The sequence below is a fragment of the Microcaecilia unicolor genome, unplaced genomic scaffold, assembly GCF_901765095.1.
Source record: "Microcaecilia unicolor unplaced genomic scaffold, aMicUni1.1, whole genome shotgun sequence".
NCBI classification, from domain to species: Eukaryota; Metazoa; Chordata; class Amphibia; order Gymnophiona; family Siphonopidae; genus Microcaecilia; species Microcaecilia unicolor.
Window position 1 is genome coordinate 553,451 of NW_021963850.1, and position 14,031 is coordinate 567,481.

The following is a 14,031-nucleotide window of genomic DNA, read 5'->3' on the forward strand; positions in this document are numbered from 1 at the left end:
AGGCCGGCAGGGACAGGGCCCCGGGGGCGGCCTTGCCCCAGGCCCGGCCCAGGCTCTTGGCGGACCTGGTTAGAGCACCGGTCTTGCAATCCAGAGGTGGCCGGTTCAAATCCCACTGCTGCTTCTTCTGATCTTGGGCAAATCACTTAACCCTCCATTGCCTCAGGTACAAACTTAGATTGTGAGCCCTCCTGGGACAGAGAAATTTCCAGAGTACCTGAATGTAACTCACCTTGAGCTACTACAGAAAAAGGTGTGAGCAAATATAAATAAATAAATTTATTTGGAGCACCCTGTTTACCATATAAACTACTACGCAAGATCATAACTGCATTACTTGCAATTGCAGTCAAAGAAATAAAAATACAAAGAACAGCCACCCCTCCCCCTCTCCTTCCCGGACTACCCCACATTCCCTGGTGGTTTAGTGGCGTAATCAGGGCAGGGAGCAATGCCCCAGTCATAGCCGCAGTTTTGAGAGCAGAACCAGAATGGGTAGGAGTAATTGGGGATCATCCCTGCCCTAACTACACCCCTAGACAATCAGAGTTTATAAGATAGGCCCGGGGGGGGGGGGGGGGGGGCAGGCACTTGAGGGGTCCAGATAGAAGACAAATGGAACAAAGCAAACATTTGCGGCTTGCACTGAAAACACATGGTCATTTTTTGGTCAAAACCAAAAACGTTGCTGAAATTTTAAAATAACCTTTTGGACAAAGCCAGGCAGAAAAAGGATTTGGGGGCTGGTTTTGGCAACTGTAACTCAAACGCAGTTGGCCTCTAGGGTAATGCATTTGATATAACACTTTTCTGTAGTACAACCAAAGCAGCTCATATTTGTTATACACAGGTACTTTCTCTGTCCCTACAGGACTCGCAATCTAAAGACCCCATTTACTAAGGCGCACTAGCGTTTATAGCTTGCGCTAAAATTTAGCACGTGCTAATGCTAGAGACCCCCGTATATTCCTATGGGGTTCTGTAGCATTAGCACATACTAAAAACACTAGCGTCCCTACAGCACGGCTTAGTAAACAAGGCCCTAAGTCCGAGGTGGCCCAACCGTTAGGCCACCTGAGGCGGGGACCTCAGGCAGCACTCTACAGGAGCGGCATCTCGGGGAGCGACTTTGCGGCATTTTACCTCGGCACGGTGACGTTCCAAACCTGCCAGCGATTCCCATTTGCTGTCCTTCTGCCGCCGGCACCCACCTCTCTAAAGTAACTTCCTGTTTCATCAGAGGCTCAGGCAGCTGCAGTAAAGGGAAGAAGCGGATTCCGCCAGCGGCAGGGAAGCATATGGGAATTGCTGCCGGGTTTGGAATGTCACTGTGATGAGGTAAAATGCCCAGGGAGGGTGGCATGTTACATAAGTACATAAGTAATGCCATACTGGGAAAAGACCAAAAGCCCATCAAGCCCAGCATCCTGTCCCCGACAGCGGCCAATCCAGGTCAAGGGCACTTGGCAGCTTCCCAAACGTACAAACATTCTATACATGTTATTCCCGAAGTTGTGGATTTTTTCCACCATTTAGTAGCGGTCTATGGACTTGTCCTTTAGGAAACCGTCCAAAACCCCTTTTAAACTCTGCCAAGCTAACCGCCTTCACCACGTTCTCCGGCAACGAATTCCAGAGTTTAATTATGGGTTGGGTGACGAAACATTTTCTCCGATTTGTTTTAAATTTACTACACTGTAGTTTCATCGCATGCCCCTAGTCCTAGTATTTTTGGAAAGCGTGAACAGACGCTTCACATCCACCTGTTCCACTCCACTCATTATGTTATATGCTAGCTCCACCTCAGGCAGCATCTTTTCCTTGGGCCGGCTCGGCCCCGCCCTAAATTGTATACCTGGAGTAATAGAGGGTTACGTAACTTGGTCAGGGTTTCAAGGAGCCACATTGGGAACTGATCCTGGCTCCCCTGGTTCTCAGCCCACTCCCTAACCACTAGGCTACTCCTCCAGTCAGCTGGGCCTTCAGTGCTATTTTCGGATACATGTTCATAACTCATAGAACACTGAAAGTTACACATAGGGCCAGATTCTGTATTTGGCACCGAAAAAATTGACGCAGATGGAAAATACAACTCACGCGTATTCTATAAACCATGCCTAAAGTTAGGTGCAGTTTATAGAATACACGTAGCGCTATCCACGTGACTAAACTTTAAGCGCAGCCATTTGCATCAACGAAAAGCCGGTGTAAATGCCCATGCCTAATTTTCAACGTGGAGTGGGTTATTCTGTAACACAATGCGTAAATTTTAGGAACGCCCACGACCTACCCATACTCCTCCCTTGGCCACACCCTTTTTTGAGATCCACACGGTAGAATTTATGCGTACTACTTTATAGAATATGCATAGCGAGTAGTGCAGGTAAGTTCTAATTAGTGACAATTAGTGCTGATAATTTCTTGCCCCCTAGTCCTAGTATTTTTGGAAAGGGTAAACAAGCGATTCATGTCTAGCCGTTCCACTTTTTATAGACCTCTATCATATCTCCAAGCTGAAGAGCCCTAGACGCTTCAGCCTTTCCTCATAGAGAAGTCGTCTCATCCCCTTTATCATTTTCGCCGCCCTTCTCTTCATCTTTTCTAGGAGATAAGACATAAGCATCGCCACACTGGGACAGACCAAAGGTCCATCTAGCCCAGCACCCTGTCCCCGACAGTGGCCAATCCAGGTCACAATCACCCGACAAGATCCACGGAGCAAAGCATTTGTACTACTTGTCCCAGGAATAGTGGATTTTTCCCTATGTCCTTTTAATAACATTCTATGGCCTTTTCCTTCAAGAAGCCATCCAAACCTTTCTTCAACTCTGCTAAGCTAACCGCCTTAACCACATACTCCGGCAACGAATTCCAGAGTCGAATTACACGCTGAGTAAAGAAACATTTTCTCTTATTTGTTTTAAACTTACTGCACCAGCTTCATCGCATGCCCCCTTGTCCCAGGGGCGTAGCCAGAACTCGCCGGGAGGGGGGCCAGAACCCAAGGTGGGGGGGCACTGTTTAGCCACCCCCCCCCCCGAGCCACCACTGCCACATTGGACCCCCTGCCGCTGACCCCCTTGAACCCCCTCCCGCCACCAACCCTTCCCCGCCGTCACACCGCCCGCCCCACCACCGCATCAGATACCTTGTTTGCTGGCGGGGATCCCCGAACCCCGCCAGCCGATGAGAGTCTTCTTCAGCGTCGGAGTAGCGCCTTCGTTCAACGAAGTTCCTGGTGTGATCAGCTGTTTCTGATGCCTTACGTCCTGCACGGGACTACATGCATGGTACAGGACGTAAGGCGTCAGAAACAGCTGATCACACCAGGAACTGCGTTGAACGAAAGCGCTACTCCGGCGCTGAAGAACACTCTCATCGGCTGGCGGGGTTCGGGGACCCCCGCCAGCAAACAAGGTATCTGATGCGGCGGCGGGGCGGGCGGCGACAGCGGGGGAGGGTTGGTGGCGGGAGGGGGGATCAAGGGGATCGGCGGCAGGGGGGCCAGGGCCACATCTACGGGGGCCCAGGCCCCCTCAGGCCCCACGTAGCAAAGCCACTCCCTTGTCCCTAGTATTTTTGGAAAGCGTAAATAGACGCTCCATATCTATCTTTTCCACTCTACTCCACTCTAATTCCACTGTATCCTTTTTGAGATGCGGTGACCAGAATTGAACACAATATTTGAGGTGCGGTCGCACCATGGTGCGATACAAAGGCATTATAACGTCCTCATTTTTGTTTTCCATTCATTTTCTAATAATACCCAACATGCTATTTGCTTTCACTGAGCATTACACCTGTCTAAATGTAGATGTGTAGATGCCATTTAATGTAAGCGTTCTGTAACGCAATCTGGGCACTCAAGTGCCATGATAAAATTCACACTCAACACACTGCATCTAGTCACCTAACTTTGGCGCCCAGTTAAAGAAGTGACCCCATGGTGCTTGGTAACTATAGGTGTCATTGGAAGGATGTTTCTTCTCTGGTCCAGAATTTGAACTCCAGATCCCTGTTCATCCCCACTCTTCACCGTTTATCAATATTGATTTATTTAAAAACGTATATTCCGCTCTGTCAATAATCTTCTAGGCGGAGTACACCAATAACAAATGAAATGGGTAGAGTTCTGCGGTCTATGCCCTGAAAATGGCAGATGGACCGTATAGGTCTTTGTCTGCCGTCATCTACTACATTACTATGTTACTATACATAAACAAAAATAATACAACACTTAGTGTACATATCACATCTCAATGCTCCAGCCAACCCTCCCCTCCTCAGTTTCTTCCTCTATACAGCACCTTTACCTCCTAACATTATACTCCTTCATACGCCTGTCTGAACAAGCACGTCTTCAACAATTTCTTAAAAACACCCACCTCCTGAGTCTCTCTGATGCATTGAGGAAACTGATTCCAAAATTGTGGCCCAGCAATGTCAAAGATGGAATGTCGGAATTCTTTCAACCTTACATCTTGACACGTTGGCACTTCTAGTAAAGATTTATTCATAGATTGCAACAGACTTCTTGACTGGTGGACACGTGGAGGGGCATTTTCGAACGGGGACGCCCATCTCTAAGGGCGCCCATCTCTGAGGACGTCCCCGCGAAGGGGCGGGGCATCCCGTATTATCGAAACAAGCTGGGCGTCCGTCTTTCGTTTCGATAATACGGTCGGGGACGCCCAAATCTCAACATTTAGGTCGACCTAAATGTTGAGATGGTCACCCTTAGAGATGGACGACCTCGGTTGTCGCCGATAATGGAAAACCGCCCATCTCAAAAACGACCAAATCCAAGCCCTTTGGTCGTGGGAGGAGCCAGCATTCGTAGTGCACTGGTCCCCCTCACATGCCAGAACACCAACTGTGCACCCTAGGGGGGCACTGCAGTGGACTTCACAAATTGCTCCCAGGTGCATAGCTCCCTTACCTTCAGTGCTGAGCCCCCCACCCCCCAACCCACTCCCCACAACTGTACACAACTACCATAGCCCTAAGGTGTGAATGGGGGGCACCTAGAAGTGGGTACAGTGGGTTTTCGGGTGGGTTTTGGAGGACTCACATTTACCACCACAAGTGTAACAGGTAGGGGGGGATGAGCCTGGGTCCACCTGTCTGAAGTGCACTGCACCCACTAAAAACTGCTCCAGGGACCTGCATACTGCTGTCATGGAGCTGGGTGTGACCTTTGAGGCTGGCATAGAGGCTGGAAAAAATGTTTTTTAATTTTTTTTTTTAGGGTGGGAGGGGGCTGGTGACCACTGGGGGAGTAAGGGGAGGTCATCCCCGATTCCCTCCAGTGGTCATCTGGTCAGTTCGGGCACCTTTTTGAGGCTTATTTGTGAAAAAAATTGGACCAAGTAAGGTTGGCCAAATGCTCGTGAGTGACACCCTTCTTTTTTCCATTATCGGCCGAGGACGCCCATCTCTTAACCACGCTCCCGTCCCTGCCTTCGGTACACTGCCGACATGCCCCCGTGAACTTTGGTCATCCCCGCAACAGAAAGCAGTTGAGGACGTAAAAAATCGGCTTTCGATTATGCCGATTTGGGCGACCCTGAGAGAAGGACGCCCATCTCCCGATTTGTGTCGGAAGACGGGCGCCCTTCTCTTTCGAAAATAAGCCTGATAATGTGTTAGGTGCAACATATTAAAATATTGAACTAAGATTAAGGGGCCCTTTTACCAAACAGCGGGAAAAAGTGGCCTTCGTGTCCCCTCACGTGGGTCTTTCCCATGTGCTCAAGCCATTTTTCCCATTGTGGTGAATGGCCAAATTTCCTATCTTTTATATTAATGGCCACGCGCTAATTTTGCCATTAGTGCATGGCTATTAAAATAGATTAGCGCAAAGATGGCAACAAGAGTTCACTAGGCATGCACTAGTCGGCTAGCACGCGGCAGTGTAGCTGCGCTAACCGATTACTACTACTACTACTATTTAGCATTTCTATAGCGCTACAAGGCATACGCAGCGCTGCACAAACATAGAAGAAAGACAGTCCCTGCTCAAAGAGCTTACAATCTAATAGACAAAAAATAAATAAAGTAAGCAAATCAAATCAATTAATGTGAACGGGAAGGAAGAGAGGAGGGTAGGTGGAGGCGAGTGGTTACAAGTGGTTACGAGTCAAAAGCAATGTTAAAAAGCTGGGCTTTCAGTCTAGATTTAAAGGTGGCCAAGGATGGGGCAAGACGTAGGGGCTCAGGAAGTTTATTCCAGGCGTAGGGTGCAGCGAGACAGAAGGCGCGAAGTCTGGAGTTGGCAGTAGTGGAGAAGGGAACAGATAAGAAGGATTTATCCATGGAGCGGAGTGCACGGGAAGGGGTGTAGGGAAGGACGAGTGTGGAGAGATACTGGGGAGCAGCAGAGTGAATACATTTATAGGTTAGTAGAAGAAGTTTGAACAGGATGCGAAAACGGATAGGGAGCCAGTGAAGGGTCTTGAGGAGAGGGGTAGTATGAGTAAAGCGACCCTGGCGGAAGATGAGACGGGCAGCAGAGTTTTGAACCGACTGGAGAGGGGAGAGGTGACTAAGTGGGAGGCCAGCAAGAAGCAGATTGCAGTAGTCTAAACTGAGAGGTGACAAGGGTGTGGATGAGGGTTTTGGTAGAGTGCTAGGAAAGAAAGGGGCGGATTTTACGGATGTTGTAAAGAAAGAAACGACAGGTCTTGGCGGTCTGCTGGATATGAGCAGAGAAGGAGAGAGAAGAGTCAAAGATGACCCCAAGGTTTCGAGCTGAGGAGACAGGGAGAATGAGAGAGCCATCAACAGAAATAGAAGACGGGGGGAGCGGGTGAGGTGGTTTGGGGGGGAAAATGAGAAGCTCGGTTTTGGTCATATTTAATTTCAGGTGGTGTTGAGACATCCAGGCAGCAATGTCAGACAAGCACGCTGAAACTTTGGTTTGGATGCAGGTGAGATATCAGGGGTAGAAAGGTAGATTTGGGAGTCATCAGCATAGAGATGGTAGGAAAAGCCATGGGATGAGATTAATGAACCAAGGGAAGAAGTGTAGATAGAAAAGAGGAGGGGACCAAGAACAGAACCCTGAGGTACGCCGACAGGCAGAGGGATAGAAGTAGAAGAGGATCCACCAGAGTGAACACTAAAGGTGCGGAGGGAGAGGTAGGAAGAGAACCAGGAAAGGACAGAGCCCTGGAATCCAAGTGAGGACAGGGTATCGAGAAGTATGCTGTGATCGACAGTGTCAAAAACAGCAGAAAGATCAAGAAGAATGAGGATGGAATATTGACCTCTGGATTTAGCCAGTAATAGGTCATTGGAGACTTTAGTAAGCGCAGTTTCGGTTGAGTGGAGAGGGCGAAAACCAGATTGTAATGGGTCAAGAATAGCATGTGAGGAGAGAAAATCAAGGCAGCGGCGGTGAACAGCACGCTCAAGTAATTTGGAGAGAAAAGGAAGGAGGGAGATGGGTCGGTAATTAGAGGGACAAGTAGGGTCGAGTGAAGGCTTCTTAGGAGAGGTGTGACCACAGCATGTTTAAAGGCAGCAGGGACAGTCGCAGTGGAAAGTGAGAGGTTGAGAATGTAGCACAGAACACGCCCACTCTCCACTTCAGACACGCCCCCACTGCAAAAAACCAAAATGTAGCACATGGGACGCACGCACATCCTGAAATTACTATGGGACACATAAGTACATAAGCACCGCCATACTGGGAAAAGACCAAGGGTCCATCAAGCTCAGCATCCTGTCTCCGACAGCGGCCAATCCAGGCCTCAAGAACCCGGCAAAAACCCCAAAACACCCCTCGGTATGCCTTGTTTTGCTATGGTAAATCACGTTAGTGCTTACCACAGCTTTCTAAAAGGGCCCCTTGAAATACAAAACGTTTTTCTGTTGACTGTTTATCCCAAATAAGTTGCTACTGTTATTCAAGGACTCCGTTCCTTTTGTCTCGCTGCACCTCACGCCTGGAATAGACTTCCCGAGCCTGTACGTCTAGCCCCGTCTTTAGCCGTTTTCAAGTCGAAACTCAAATCCCACCTCTTTACCACTGCTTTTGACTCCTAACTCACTTACCCTGTCCTTTTTCCCTCACCTCTTCATTCCCTTACCCTTAATTGTTCTGTCTGTTTACCTGACTTATCTAGATTGTAAGCTCTTTGAGCAGGGACTGTCTTTTTTGTGTATGGTGTACAGCGCTGTGTATGCCTTGTAGCACTATAGAAATGATAAGTAGTAGTAGTAATATCACATTACTGGCTGCTGCAAGCTATGCTACCTGCTATGAAACGGCCATACAGTGTTCAAGACGGAGCTAGTTTTGGAATTAACAACTGCTTAGACTTTGCTGATTTTGTGGAGGAGTGGCCTAGTGGTTAGGGTGGTGGACTTGGGTCCTGGGGAACTGAGGAACTGAGTTGGATTCCCACTTCAGGCACAGGCAGCTCCTTGTGACTCTGGGCAAGTCACTTAACCCTCCATTGCCCCATGTAAGCCGCATTGAGCCTGCCATGAGTGGGGAAAGTGCGGGGTACAAATGTAACAAAAATAAAATAGATACTATTGGAGATTCTACATGGAATGTTGCTACTATTGGAGATTCTTCATGGAATGTTGCTACTGTTGGAGATTCTATATGGAATGTTGCTACTATGGGAGATTCTACATGGAATGTTGCTATTCCACTAGTAACATTCCATGTAGAAGGCTGCGCAGGCTTTCTGTTTCTGTGAGTCTGACGTCCTGCACATACGTGCAGGACGTCAGACTCACAGAAGCAGAAGCCTGCACGGCCACATTGGTGATCTGCAAGGGCCGACTTCTACATGGAATGTTGCTAGTGGAATAGCAGCATTCCATGTAGAATCTCAATAGTAGCAACAGTGGAGGAGTGGCCTAGTGGTTAGGGTGTAGGGTGGTGGACTTTGGTCCTGGGAACTGAGGAACTGAGTTCGATTCCACTTCAGGCACAGGCAGCTCCTTGTGACTCTGGGCAAGTCACTTAACCCTCCATTGCCTCATGTGAGCTGCATTGAGCCTGCCATGAGTGGGAAAGCGCAGGGTACAAATGGAACAAAAAATAAAATAGATACTATTGGAGATTCTACATGGAATGTTGCTATTCCACTAGTAACATTCCATATAGAAGCCTGCGCGGCCACATTGGTGATCTGCCAAGGGCTGACTTCTACATGGAATGTTGCTAGTGGAATAGCAACATTCCATGTAGAATCTCAAATAGTAGCAACAGTGGAGGAGTGGCCTAGTGGTTAGGGTGTAGGGTGGTGGACTTTGGTCCTGGGGAACTGAGGAACTGAGTTCGATTCCCACTTCAGGCACAGGCAGCTCCTTGTGACTCTGGGCAAGTCACTTAACCCTCCATTGCCTCATGTGAGCTGCATTGAGCCTGCCATGAGTGGGAAAGCGCAGGTACAAATGGAACAAAAATAAAATAGATACTATTGGAGATTCTACATGGAATGTTGCTACTATTGGAGATTCTGCATGGAATGTTGCTATTCCACTAGCAACATTCCATGTAGAAGGCTGGCGCAGGCTTCTGTTTCTGTGAGTCTGATGTCAGACTCACAGAAGCAGAAGCCTGCGCGGCCACATGGTGATCTGCAAGGGCCGCCTTCTACATGGAATGTTGCTAGTGGAATAGCAACATTCCATGTAGAATCTGCAATAGTAGCAACAGTGGAGGAGTGGCCTTAGTGGTTAGGGTGGTGGACTTTGGTCCTGGGGAACTGAGAAACTGAGTTCGATTCCCACTTCAGGCACAGGCAGCTCCTTGTGACTCTGGGCAAGTCATTTAACCCTCCATTGCCCCATGTAAGCCGCATTGAGCCTGCCATGAGTGGGAAAGCGCGGGGTACAAATGTAACAAAAATAAATTTGGAAAAACAAATCTTATTTTAAACTTGGCTGCAGGCAAATGACAAACACACTGTTCATCTCAACGATTAATTATCACTCTAGTAGCTAACGATATCCTTTGTCCATACGAAACGCTAGCTCATTTTTGGCCGAAAGTGGACTTAAAAAGTTTTGTAAATGAGCCTTTCAAAGTGCCTTTTTTTTTTTTTTTAAAGGAAAGTATTTATTTATTCTTTTTTCTGTCTCCTTTCAGTTCTAACTTAACACCACGGCCTGCTCCCTCGGTCATAAATACAAGGACCGGGCATGGCGAACCTGACATCAGTCCCCGAGGGGAAAAACGCCTGCATTTTCCATGAAGAATTCAAGCAGATCTTACTGCCTGTGGTCTACTCGGTGGTCCTGGTCCTTGGACTCCCCTTGAACCTGTTTGTCATCCTTCAGATCTGGCTGTCCCATAAAGTGCTGACCCGCACCCGGTATATACACTCTGAACCTAGCCATGGCAGACCTCCTGTATGTCTGCCTCCTGCCACTTCTTATCTACAACTACTCCAAGCAAGACTACTGGCCTTTTGGGGACTTCACGTGCAGGTTTGTCCGTCTGCAGTTCTACAGCAATTTGCACGGCAGTATCATGTTCCTGACATGCATGAGTAATCCATCGTTACCTGGGCATCTGCCATCCCCTCTCGATCTGGCACAAAAAGAGGGGCAAAAAATTCACCTGGACGGTCTGTGGGTTGGTGTGGTTAATTGTCGTCATTCAGTGCGTACCCACCTTTGTGTTTGCGTCAACTGGCACCCCAGAGAAACAGGACCGTGTGCTACGACCTGAGCCCCCGCAGCGCTCTACCTCCAAGGTATTTCCCTTACGGAATCACATTGACGATCACGGGATTCTTAATCCTTTCGTTGCCATCCTGGGTGTGCTACTTGCTCCATGCTAAGATCCGTTGCCAGAAGGAGATCTGATTGGACCACCCGTGCGTAAGAAAAAGGACAAAGCCATCCGCAGATCATCATCGTGGTGATGGTGTTTGCGATCAGCTTCTTCCTTTCCACCGCACTAAGACCATTACTTGATCCGTACCTCCCTGGATAACGTGCCCTGCTTGGTTCTCCAGAACTTTGCCATTTTCGTACAAGTGCACCAGACCCTTTGCCAGCATGAACAGCGTCCTGGATCCGATTCTCTTCTACTTCACGCAGCAGAAGTTTCGCCAGAGTACGAAGACCCTGCTGGAAAGAGTGCACACCAAGTGGAGAAGCAGACGCTGAGCCGCCCACCTTGCCCATGGCAAGCAGGAGGAGTAACCAGCTATGGTTCTACAACAATGGTCAACTGAAGTGGACTTCACAAACCTGCCATGAGCAATGCATCTGTCACTTTTCCTTTAGCAGTAGCTGTGAACCTTCTTCTGTTCCTGCTGGTGTACAGTGTGGTTGTCCAGTTGCCGTCCTCGGGGGCCGTAGCTGGGACTTGCTTCCAGACTGCGGCAGGGACTAGAACATTAGCTTAAAGAGTTGGTACATTTGACTGTGCCGTGTTATTAGTGGAACTCACAATACAGGACGTGTGTTGGGTGCAGCTCATTTTCATTTTGCAAACTACAGTATTAAAGAACTCAGGCCACAGTTAATGTAAACCAGCTTTAACTAATGCAAGAACCAGGTGCCCTGATATTAACGCTACAACTTGGGCACATAATGTAACCTAATGTAGGCAAACATACACATTAATATTACCAGCAAATGCCACCACATTAAGTATAATGAACAATTCAGTAAACACAGCCTGGATAAAAGTTAATACTTGTATTCAGGGCTTTTGTTTTGAGGGGGTACTGAGTACCGGCACCTTTTTCATTGTCTGCTAAATTGACCCAAGGTCCCCAAGTTTATATGAAAGAGCTCAGGCCCTTGTCGTAGATTCTGTGACTGGTTGCAGGGGGTCTGGCTATTGTGGGTGGGTTCCTCAGTGATCACCTCACCCCTGAAGGGCGGCCTTGCATTTGAGTACTGGCACCTATTTGCTAGAAAAAACGCACTGCTTGTATTCACCATTAAGTGTCTTCAGTATGCTAGTTAACACGCTGTGTCTATCCAAACCAGCCTTAGTCAGGCTTACAGTACATCTGTGGTCTGCCTGTCTTTACACACATGTGTTTGAATAGCATAAATTCATTGGCAGTTGTGTAATGTGTTATTGTACTGGTGCAGACACTGTATATGTTACGTGTGCAAATTGTCTTGAATCTTTAGCCAGTTTTCAGTCCTAGAGAATTTTGACCCGTTTGTTAAAGAAAATTGTCTCTGTGCTCTTCTGGATGTCCTCTGTAAAAGTCACAAGAATACGCATGCAATTCAAGTTATGTCTCCGAAACGAGGCCCTTTCTGCTTCATTTGGGGTCACCGAGTTCCTGCAATCAAAAGCAAGTTGAAAAGTGTACATATTTGCCCTTCTTCCACTTACAAATTCATACGTGTCTTTTTGGAGAGTCCATGTGAAAAGACGTGGCAAAGAGTGACAGGGGCTATACGAAAGTGGGTGTATGTATTTGGAACATAAGGACAAGGCCAGGTGGACTTCTGTGGCTTATGTCCCAGAAACGCCAAAGACAGACCATGATCAAGTATTTTACGTAACATTCATTGATGATTGAATCATGATGATGAGTGTGACAATTGGGCAGACTGGATGGACCGCTCAGGTCTTTATCTGCCGTCACTTACTATATATTAGGTCTGTCTTTATGCCTATGAGTGCGGATGCAGGCCTCCCCTCTAGGCGCTGTCACTTGGTTGAAATGCACCTAGAAGGGGAGAGGGGTGTTACCAGTAACTACTTTTAATTTCTGGAGGGTTATGAGGCCATCTACATTACTGATGTGTTTTATTGCAAAATTTGTCATATATTGTGGTGGTGTTAAGTACAGTGTTCGTTCAGCATGACTATGGTCCCTATGGGATTTCACAGAACCTGACACTTTGCGTGCCCCAAAAAAGATATAGTGGAATTAGAAAAGGTGCAGAGAAGGGCGAGAAAATGATAAAGGGGATGGGATGACTTCCCTATGAGGAAAGGCTAAAGCGGCTAGGGCTCTTCAGCTTGGAGAAAAGGCGGCTGAGGGAGATGTGATAGAGGTCTATAAATAATGAGTGGAGTTGAACGGGTAGATGCGAAGCGTCTGTTTACGCTTTCCAAAATGCTAGGACTAGGGGACATGCGATGAAGCTACAATGTAGTAAATTTAAAACGAATCGGAGAAAATGTTTCTTCACTCAATGTGTAATTAAACTCTGGAATTAATTGCCAGAGAATGTGGTAAAGGCGGTTAGCTTAGCGGAGTTTTAAAAAAGGTTTGGACGGCTTCCTAAAGGAAAAGGACTTGGGGAAAATCCACTATTTCTGGGATAAGCAGTATAAAATGTTTTGTACATTTTTGGGATCTTGCCAGGTATTTGTGACCTGGATTGGCCAGTGTTGTAAACAGGATGCTGGGCTTGATGGACCTTTGGTCTTTCCCTATGGCAATACTTTTGTACTTATGTACTTATTCCCCAGCCCGTTGTTATAAATTACAGAACACTAAAGGGATGAGATTTAATATGCCATCTTTCTGTGGATACAGTCAAAGTGTTTTACATATTATATACAGGTACTTATTTTGTACCTGGGGCAATAGAGGGTTAGGTGACTTGCCCAGAGTCACAAGGAGCTGCTTTGGGAATTGAACCTGGTTCCCCAGGGTCTCAGGCTACGGCACTAACCAGTGGGCTACTCAACTTCAGTACCTGCATAAACCCCTGGAAATTAATCAGTGCCGATCCACAGGTGACTGTGCCAGATCCGTGGGTGGCTTGGTGTGACTTCCTTTTGGGCATTCATAGTTGTGTGTTAATCGGTCCTGTATGGCCTGCTGGGAAAATGTTGCTTCTTAACCAACCATTAGTGGGTAAATTGTCAATTAAAGCTCTTGTGTTCATCCATTCTAGGTACTGTAAATAATCTCAGCACTCGTAAGAATAAAGAAATCATGAATAAAAACCTTGAGAAACTGCCATCATATTGCACATTGGAGTAACGTTCGGGTCAGCGTTCAAAGGAATAATCCGGCCAATATTCTGCCAGTGGCGGCCAATGTTTTAATGTCCACCACCATCTAT

The 14,031-nt window shown here is 47.5% G+C and overlaps 1 pseudogene; it reads left to right on the forward strand.

Annotated features, from left to right (window-relative positions):
* LOC115459677 overlaps positions 1-11,404 on the forward strand; it is a 204,114-nt pseudogene extending 192,710 nt beyond the window's left edge.
* The last annotated feature ends 2,627 nt before the right edge of the window (positions 11,405-14,031 follow it).